Raw genomic sequence first — 7,480 nt, forward strand, 5'->3', positions numbered from 1 at the left:
TTCCCAGTAAGAGAAAATTCCTCCTTGCCCCACTAATATCGCCTCATTTAGCGGTACAAATGTTATAATTGAAATGAGATAATTTATCTTTATATCATTACCTAAATATTACTTTTAGAAAAATCTTTCGATTTGAAAACTGTTTCGTCATTCATGCACGTCAAACAAATTGACAATTAATTCATCACAAGAATGCCATTGTGAGTGTTTGACAAATATAAATGACTGAACACACTCAAAATTGAATGAATTTTCTTGAGAAATTATCTTTAGATAATGATAAAGAAAATGAACAATTTTATTTTTAAAGTTTGTGCGATCAAAGTAATGTCTGATTAAACGGCAAGGAGGACTTTCACATTACTGAGACTTAGGGAAGGGACAATACTTGGGTACAGGCTAGGCAGTACTCAATTTACTCACCTTATTAAGTAGCCCAATAAAAATGCAACACCTGTCTCCATAAAAACACCCTTTCACATTGAACCATAAACGAAACACTCATCATCTTCTTCCTAGACGCAGACATTCCACGTTCCACACACTTTCAAGTAGCCTCACCAGTCACCACCCACTACCCACTCCCATCTCTCCTCCAACCTCTGTCCTCCATCGATCACACCCCACACTCCACTCCACCCTCCAATGGTCAAGCCACCCCAGACCTCCGATATCTCTCCTCCATCGTCACCCTTCAACTGCAACACTGACAAAAACCAATAAATCCGAAATAGGTGTGGTAGAAATCCATTTTGATGTGATTTTTCAAACTCTAATCTCTTAGTTGCGGTAAAATTTAACCTTTTTTTTTTCCCGTAACATGTCAAAATTTAACTTTAAAAGCATGAAAAATCATTAATTCTCAGTAAAGATTCAAATGATCTTGATTATGAAGCATGTGTTGATGACGAGGAGCGAGATGCGAGATGCGTAGAGGAGGGGATGGGGCTGACGGCAACCATGACAGATTTGCCATGGTAACCTAGAAAGGGGAGGAAGATGATGGCGTTTGGTTATAGGTTTAGAGGGAAGAAGATGCTGTTTGGTTGTAGGTTTGTATTAATTTGTTTTTTTTTTTTTACAGGTGTTGTGATTTTAGTGGGCCAACTAAGAGGGTGATTAAATTGGATACTGACAAGGCAGTACCCAAGTATTGTCCTGGTCACTCATTGATTGGGTTTAGTTGAAAGGATTGTGATTTTCACACACCCTTAACTACTTTTCTCACATCCTTTCTATTTTTTAGAGGCTTTTGGATCTAGGTCCAAAAACTTAAGTAGTTTTTCGGACTAAATCTAGTTATCCAATTACATATTTTGATATCAATTTTGCCCCTTCAAATAAAAATATTTAATTTCTTTAATTTTTTTTTATCATTTATTCAGTTTTTAAATTTTGAATCTTTAAATACTCAAACTAAAATATTATCTAGTAACTACCTAATATTTATGAAGAAAACAAGACCGTTATAATCTAGTAACTACCTACCTATTGTATAGGAAGAAAATGGTTTATACCTACAAAGCAGATATAATCTACCTGAAAAATAAAAATAAACTACCTATTGTATTGGAAGAAAAATGTTGGGAACCTACATGGCGGAACATAAAAATATAAATATGATATAATATACCCCCATTAAAGGAACGAATTTGGAGGAAATAACACAAAAATATCACCCATGAAAAGAAGAGACAAAAAAGAGGAGGATTGATAGAGGGAATTGTTTGGAAGAAGGAAAAAAGGAGGGATGAAGCGGACTGGGGGTTGAGGTGATTATATGGCTATAACTAATCCTACAATTAAGGGATTAGTTAAACCACAAATTATCTCATAATTAAGAAATTGTGTGTATTTACTACGATTCGAAAGTCTAAGGGGTAAATATGGTACAAACCACAAATAAACATACATGGAATCTCAATTATTGGATCTATTTCAATGAAGTGGATTAATTGGATCTATATCAAGTTATCCCTATTTTTTAGTACTTAATTGATATCTTACTATTTAATTTTTCATATATACCCTTCCTACTTTTTGATGGTAATTAATGAAAGATTAAATAGGGAGAGGCATATATGGAAGATTAAATAGTATGATACAAATTAAGTATTAAAAAAATATAAAAAAGTGTGGAAAAAGTAGTTAAGGGTGTGTGAAAATCACAACCCTAGTCGAAACCCATGATGCCACAGGCCCACAAGTCGTACAAAGAAAAGTTGGTTACTATAGGTGTGAATTGTGAAAATCCCATTTGATCATTACCGCATAAAGATTTTTCAGTGTAAACAACATACGAGATGGTACATTATATGTTATTATACAAATAATGAGATATGTATGTTAAAAAATTAATAACTTAAAAAATAAAATCTCTCACTACTTGCATAAAAATAATTAATGTACCACTTATATTTCCATCATAATTAAAAATTTCTACAAAGGTCAACTCCTCCCGCCTCCGTAACTTTTATTTTTCCTTGCACATTCTCTGTTATATCTCTCTCCATTTCTGAACCCTTGGTTTTATTTCGAGATTCTGGTTTTTTTTTTTTTTTTTTTTTTTTTTTTGATAACTTCCTTCAGTCTCTCTCTCTGCCCCACGCTAAGATACCGCATTATGGGTTCACCTTTTTCCTCATTATTTTAATCATTTCTTTCAGTTATATAAAAATCTCTCTTTTTAGTATCAAAAGGCCAGGCAACAAATATATTGCAGCTGCCCTCTCTGTCATGGAGAAGTCTTGCGATTCATCTCTGCTCAAAGCTGTTCCTTCAAAAGAAACCACATATTCATGCACTGAGGAGGAGAGTGGTTGGACTGCTTACTTTGAAGACTTCTCAAACAACAATAATAACAGAAGAGAAGAAGGAGGAGGAGGAGGAGCTCAAAGTTTTGGCTGCACCTCTTCTTTGGTTTCTGATGCTGCTTCTGGTGTTGCATGGAAATTAGTTTCCCACAACAATCAAAACCATGCAGGCTCTATTGGGGTCGCACCCAATAACATTTCCAAGAAATTAAGCTTCAAGAATACAAGAACCAAAAAGATTTCTGGTGATGATTTGGAGGACACTGCTAGTTCTCCGGTTAATAGTCCCAAGGTCCTTCTTTATTTAGATCCACACATACAAATTAATTGTTCCCTTTTTCTTTTCTTTTTGCAATTTCTGTTAGTTTGTGGGAATTGACTTTTCTTTTGCGGTCGTTATTATTGTAATAGATTGGTGATTCGAGACCAGTTGGTATAAACCCAGATAGAGATAGATGATCTTCTTATGAGTATGAATTATTTGGTACTATTCTTTTTCTTTTCCTTATTATTTCTTCTATTAATACTCTCTTGAAAAGAGATTAATTATTTGATTAATTATGATCATTTTGTTTGGTCCTGATGGTTTTGTAGGGTAAGGAGGAGACTACTGTAGGACATTTTGCAGAGATGGAACAGGCAGATGATGAAAAAACTAGTGACTGTACGGACTTAAAGAAAAAGGGTTGTGCTTGGTTCCCATGTCCTTGTTGGTGAACTATCTTGGTTAATTTCACATTTTTCAAAGAAGAATCACTATCTCAACCTCTCTGCTAGTTGCACATGCTTTCTTCCTCTTCCATAACTTACTGTGTAAAGGAAATATCTGTCCATATAGTGTATATATAGTTCTTGTAAAATATGTGATCATTCCCTCTTTCTCTCTCTCTCTCTCTCTCTCTCTCTATGTATATATATATATGTGTGTGTACCTTTCATTTCTTCTATAGTCCAGATTTTTGCCAGATCAATCTTCCATCATGTATAATAACATGAACTATATTATATGGGTTTGTTATTTCACAATATATAGTACTAAACTAGCTAATTTATGTATAGATAAATCTTACCATAGTAAATAACTGGAAAATATTCTTTTGCTAGTATTATGTTGCTTGAATAAACCTAACGACTGTTGTGTACTTTCCTAAATGCGTGTTCTATAAATATTTAAGTCTGATAATTAACATAAGTGTTTGTCTAGCAATATAAATAGTTACTAATGGATTTGAAGTTACATGAAGTAGCTAAGACTAGTAAACAATTTTATCAATTAACTTGGATGCAATGTCTTAGACTGAAGATCTTCATTTGATGCCACAACGTGTCTTAATATCACGCAAGCCAAATTATATAACGTAAATCGTGTTATTTTTTGCAAGCTTCCCTCAAAAGTAACCCTAAAATTCAACAGTTTAATAAGGAAATTGTTATTAGTACTAAAAAAAATCTCAGTTTACACTCCAAACTCATTATAATTAGAAAGAAAAATACACTTGTGAAGAATGTACAATAAGATTTTTGGAGTGCTAATAACAGTTCCCTTTAATTAAAAAAAAAAAAAAAAAGTAATGAAAGTAGCACATGAAAGTGATTGTGGTTAATTAACACAGTCATCAAACAAGGCCGCCCTTTTGCGCCCCCCTTGCTACATTTCTTCTCATCGACTCATCCACTGATCCCATGTATAAATATAAATAGTACCAAATAAGATATATATATTTTTTTCATTGTTACAAACGACATTATTATTCTAAGTTATATTGAGAAAAAAAATGTTAAAACTCAGGACGTAGTAAATTAAAACAAAATGTCCTATTAACCAACCAAAACGATACATGACTTGCAAATAAAATATGATAAAATTTAAGTAATTCTTATTCTAGAGATTCTAATGGGGTATTATATTTGGTGACTACTAATAATTGATACATGATATATTAATATATATGCAAAAGGCATGAGAATATCGCAACAACTAAATCCTGAAGGATGCAAGTTCCTTGTACGTCCGAAATAACATTAAAAATAGCTAGAAATAGTTAAAAAAGGGGGGAAAAAGTAGATTGATAGGTTTATTTATTAATTCAGCTCCAACCTCTTGCAGGCCATTCATGTATTAAGAAAAACTCAGAAACGGCCGCAATACAAGACCCCTCCATGTGCAAGGAGCACTAAAAGCCGGTGAGACGGCATTCATAAGAGCTAGCTTGCTTAGTTTAGTTTAGAAACAATACTGATCAGCAGTACAGCTATATATTTCCACCATTAATTTAGTCTGCTGCTGCCCTTTGACTCTTTCATATTCTATAATATTCCTCTTCTAAACCTTTCGATCCGATTCTTCTCTGCATAATTAAAGATTAAGATGCTACCTATATAAGTGCTTCCTGTGTTTTTGGATAAAGGGTATCTGAATGAAACCTCATTGATATATGCATTGTCGATTTATTCTTTGAATATCTAAGGTTTTAAGAAATCGCTAGTGATTGTCTTTTTTTTTTTTTTTTTTTTTTTTTTTAATTGTCTAATATGGCGTTAGGAATTTTTTGCGAGGAATTCTAATTTTAGTGTGGATGAAACTTAATGCATATGTATTATGATCATCTCATTCTCTGACTACTTAAAATGCGGGACCGTTAACGAATTATGTGTTATACGGTGGATATGACCGAAAGTATATTTTCTTTTTTGTTTTCTCATCAACCAAACAAGGCATTATTAATCCACAAGAATTTCAAAAGTGGGTATTAATGGACACTTTTGTTGAGTGTTGATGGTGTGTGGAGAGTTTGTTCCACGTTGGTGAGGGACAAGTCTAGCTAGGGGCTCATATGATGATCTCTTAGGCTACTCTTTATATTGCCAATTGGTTTTATGGTGGAATCCTAATTTCATCATGGTATCACAGCAGGTTGTCTCTTATGTGAAAGTCCAAAGGGCCACACGTGCTCACGTGCGACTCACTTGTTGTCCAAGTATAGGCTTGAAAATCGGCCACACGTGCGGTGACGTGTTGAGAGTTGATGGTGCGTGGAGAGTATGTCCCACATTGGTAAGGGACAAGTTCAGCTAAGGACTTATATGATCTTGAGTTACTCCTCATATTGTCAATTGATTTTATAGTGAAATCTCAATTTCATCAACTTTTAGCTATACCTATATGGATGTTTGTCACTCTAGTCTAGAAAAAGGTTCGTCGCACATATACAACTACTTTTTATAAGTGCTATAACGTAAGATAACAATGTTCTTGATGCGTATGTCAACTTGATCGTAATGGATAATACTTTCTTTACTGACTACGTAGTACGTACGCACTTGGATCAGTGTTATTTAATTAAACTAGTTTAATTTTCTTTCCCATAATAACAAAATAACTACTATTTCATGCACATAAATTTGATATCGATGTTTTAGATAATTGTAAGACTATCACTGCACGAAAAATGACTAATAAGGCTACATAAAGACAATAAATATATAATGTATTTAAAATGACTAGGGATGGCTCACTTAGTATTACGGCCTAGTAGTATTCTTTTTCACTTGTAAGTGAGAGGTCTTAGATTCGATTCTTGCCAAAAGGAGAATTTGAACCACATTATTGCTAGCCCATTGTGAGGCTAAGTTCACCCCCTCAATCTTGAAGAAAGTTGGGGTTCCACCATAAAACCAATTGGCAAGGGGAGTATCCCAACCTCTTATAAGCCCATGCAAGGTCCCTCCTCAATCAATGTGAGACTCATTCTCAACAAGTCATCTCACGTTTGGTGAATTTTGAAGCCTAACACGTGGACAACACAACAGGGTGATGCAGAGCACATGTGGCCGCTTGACTTCACATGTGGGACAACCTGCTTTGATACCATGAAAACAATTGAGGTTCTACTATAAAACCAATTGGCAATATTGGGAGTAGCCCAACCTCTTATAAGCTCATGCAAGGTCCCTCCTCCCATCAATGTGAGACTCATTCTCAACAAATCTTAGTATAGATAATATCGTTTGTTCCAAAAAAAAAAAAGACTAGGGATATAATGTAATATTTTGAATGATCAGCTAGGTGCGTTGTAACTACACGATAATATTTAAACAATCTTATCACTTGTGAATCCAGAAAATCGAGGTTAGGACGGGCCTTTAGAAGAAACCATAATTGAACAAAATAAATGAGGAAATTTAGAGATTTTTGTTTTTGGTAGCATGAATGTATTTTGATACAACGTTGTCTCTACTATTATAAAATCAAGCTCGCTGTTTGTTTCATAAACAGTTCAAATCTCATAAACCAATGACTAACTCAATGGCGAAACCAGAATTGAAATCTTCATCTATGAAAGGCCAATTTAAGACCTCATAATTGAAAAAAAAAAAACGCATGATGCTAGTTAATTAGATTAGCATAAGTAATTATATACTAAAAAGAAGAAAGAACCTTTAAATGTTTAATGAAACCTTAGTATTGGGAACATTATATCATAAGCATGAAATTAATGGCTAAGACATGGTGGCAACACACTATACAAGGACCTTATTTAATAACTGTATCAGTTTTCTTTCAACTCAATATGCGTGGGAGTTTTAACAGTTTTGTAAAACAACATGCTCTAAGCTAGGTCTATATCCTGGTTTCCATGTACCTCCACCACTGATTTTGATAGTTT

General features: G+C 33.9%; 1 pseudogene; it reads left to right on the forward strand.

Annotated features, from left to right (window-relative positions):
- The first annotated feature begins 2,736 nt into the window (after positions 1–2,736).
- On the forward strand, positions 2,737–3,544 carry LOC137749467 (vascular-related unknown protein 1-like; annotated as a pseudogene).
- Positions 3,545–7,480: the final 3,936 nt, after the last annotated feature.

This window comes from Pyrus communis, chromosome 11 (assembly GCF_963583255.1).
Source record: "Pyrus communis chromosome 11, drPyrComm1.1, whole genome shotgun sequence".
NCBI classification, from domain to species: domain Eukaryota; kingdom Viridiplantae; phylum Streptophyta; class Magnoliopsida; order Rosales; family Rosaceae; genus Pyrus; species Pyrus communis.